Source organism: Cupressus sempervirens, chromosome 4, assembly GCF_028749045.1.
Source record: "Cupressus sempervirens isolate cs-2001-9-10 chromosome 4, ASM2874904v1, whole genome shotgun sequence".
Lineage (NCBI taxonomy): Eukaryota > Viridiplantae > Streptophyta > Pinopsida > Cupressales > Cupressaceae > Cupressus > Cupressus sempervirens.
The window spans coordinates 331,767,548-331,770,379 of NC_143121.1; the positions used below are offsets into that span (position 1 = coordinate 331,767,548).

Genomic DNA, 2,832 nt, shown 5'->3' on the forward strand with positions numbered 1-2,832 from the left:
ATCAGCAGAGTCAACATAGGACTCCATGCAAGCTGATTGATGTATTTTTGCAAAAAACTATTCAATTTTTCCAAGATGCACAATTCTCTGTGCACTGGAATTAATCTTTTCATATAAAGATAAATCACCGTACTTTGAGACATTTTGGGTCAATCTTCCAGTTCTCTTCATTTCTTCTTGCTCAGAAGAATGGTATCTACCCGTAATATTGAACATTTTAATTTATGAAAATAATAGTGATCATTGAAAAGGATTGATTTGTTATAATCTAAAAACATTTGTTTTAGTAAGCAATGTTTGTCGGTGGGCGACTTCATAACTCGAAAGTTGCTCTTGAATGAAGGCATACATAAAGCTTATGTTCACTGCTTATTTTTAAGGTAGATCATTGGTGCTGATGAATCAATTTTTTCGTCTGAAAGATAATCATGAAACCAGACGATCTTGAATGAAGGTTAGAATATCTCTTGTGGGTACCCAAAATATGTGCAATAAGTACTATATATATTTGGTAATGCTATCTATGCTAACAACATATAGAATGGTGAATAATTCTCCTCCAGAATGTATCTTCCAGTGCTCTAGATCTCTCTCTAAAAATGCTGCAATAATAAAAAATTGGATGACACCAAAAAAGCAAGTGAAAGATGTGACTGATAGACATGCTGGGTATTTCTTGAGGACTGGCCCCTACATAAATGATCACATTATAGATTTTATGCCCAATAAAACATATTTTAGCAACAATACAACTTGAGCTTAACACATAATAATAATGAATCTTAGCAAATCTTGGCATTGGCCCATTACCTGTATGACAATCCAACCTGACCATTGGCCCATTACCTGTATGACAATCTTGCCTGACCAGGCCAAACAATTTCCAAGGAGGTAAATGCATCCAAGTGTCCAGTTCTCAGATCTTGAAGAGAGATTAGGACCTTGGAATGCATGGAAATGATTAGAAAGGGTAAAACCTGGCTGAAATAGAGTAGATATTGGAGGACCTTTGTAAAGTGTGATAATGGTTGCACTACCCACACATAATATAGTCCCTATTATTTTTGCCAAGCCATCTCTTCTCTTAATGTGCAGTTCTTCCAGCCTATTCAAAACACATAGAATGGATAAGACTCTGTAGAAATTCTTTAAACAATATAAAAGCCACTTTCAATAAGTGGTGAGTTTCACCTCAGAGATGCTGCCATGATGAATGTGACTACAGGTACATAATTTTGTATGGATGATGCAAACATTGGAGATGTGTAGTAAAGCCCCAATAGGTAAAATCCTTGATTGGCGGTGATTCTGTCATACAATTGCAATTATACAAAAGTATTCTTGTTCTAAAGTGTGCCCATATCTAAGTTGAATACATTTATTATTACATTGTATTGATAACTTATCTTACTCACCCACATAATGTAAGGAAGAAAAACTGAATCAAGAGAGTATGTTAGAGGTGGACATTGGTGCCTGCACATGTGGAATAGTCCAAGAATACAATAAAAACTCATGAATCATTAAGGCTGACCTACATAGCAGTAGTAGTTGAAACATGCACTGATTTATTACTTATGACTGGTCTAAATACATATCATAAATTGGTTATAAGCCTTTTCTAACTAGTGAAAACACATGTGAATTTTATTTATTTATTCTTCTAAATGAATTGGTTGGTAGTAGGTAGGGTACGTGAAGGCCTTCGCCTAGAAACTATATAGTGATATTCTTGAAGATTTCTTGATTTTAACTCATTTATATTTTGAATCAACATTTCAGATCAATTTCTCTTTCCTAACTCTCTATTCTAATGATGGGTCATATAGTATGATCTAAAACATTGATTCAAAGAAAAGAACATCTAAACTATAGAAACCTTTGGGAATATTATGATAGACTTTCAAAACTTAATGTCCCTAGACTCTAACAGTAGAGTGTATCAGCTTACTTCTCAAGAAAGAAAGCAAAAGGTCCAAGCAACATCAAGGCAATGATGTTCCTTTAAACTGGAAACACCACCTTGCTAACTCCCATATTCAGAGCTGCTCTTGAAACAATATGAAACCTTGCATACCCAAATTGTAGAGCAAGCCACTATTTTACCTATAGAAACTACTCAATCCTATAAAGCAATACCCAAATTGCAGAAGAGCAAGCCATTATTTTACCTATAGAAACTACTCAATCCTATAAAGGACTACCTGCACCTGGCTTTTCTTTGAATAAGTGATCAGTTTTCTTGTTGAGTTTTTGTTCCTCATCTCTTGTGTAAAATGATCTGAGCTTTTCTAACTTAAGTAGTCGAATGATGGAAAAATCTACAATATCCAGTTACAGCTATCTAATATTGCTCCATGCCTTTGTTGAATATTATTTTCTTTTGCTTCCTACATCAACTAGGTCTACGGTATAAGAGGCAAATGACAGCGGGATTTTGGTAAAGGTGAATAGGATTGCCCAGGTTGGTGTTCAAATTCGAAGTATACCTAGGTATGAATTTTAGATCTATGTTGTAAGGATGGACTCCACATTTATAATCAATCACTGTGACTACTTGTTCAGGGTGTTATTAGAGTGCTTACATTTAAAAGTCTAGGTTTTAGGGTTTATCTCTATTTGAAAGTTCTCAATTTGTGAATGGTTGAATTGAAATATTCCCCCGTCATTGCCTACATCAATGTATCATCAGACCAGGCTTCTATCTCAGAATATTGTCATGGGCTGTGCACTCATCTAGATATACATATTGTTAAATTTATAAAGTTTTATGTTTGTAGTTTATAATGATGGCTTCATCTGCTTCTGTGCTAGGATTTAAGTTAAGATTAA

General features: G+C 34.4%; 1 pseudogene; it reads right to left on the reverse strand.

The window, feature by feature from the left end:
* Positions 1-498: 498 nt before the first annotated feature.
* Positions 499-2,264, reverse strand: LOC149561376 (auxin-induced protein 5NG4-like; annotated as a pseudogene).
* Positions 2,265-2,832: the final 568 nt, after the last annotated feature.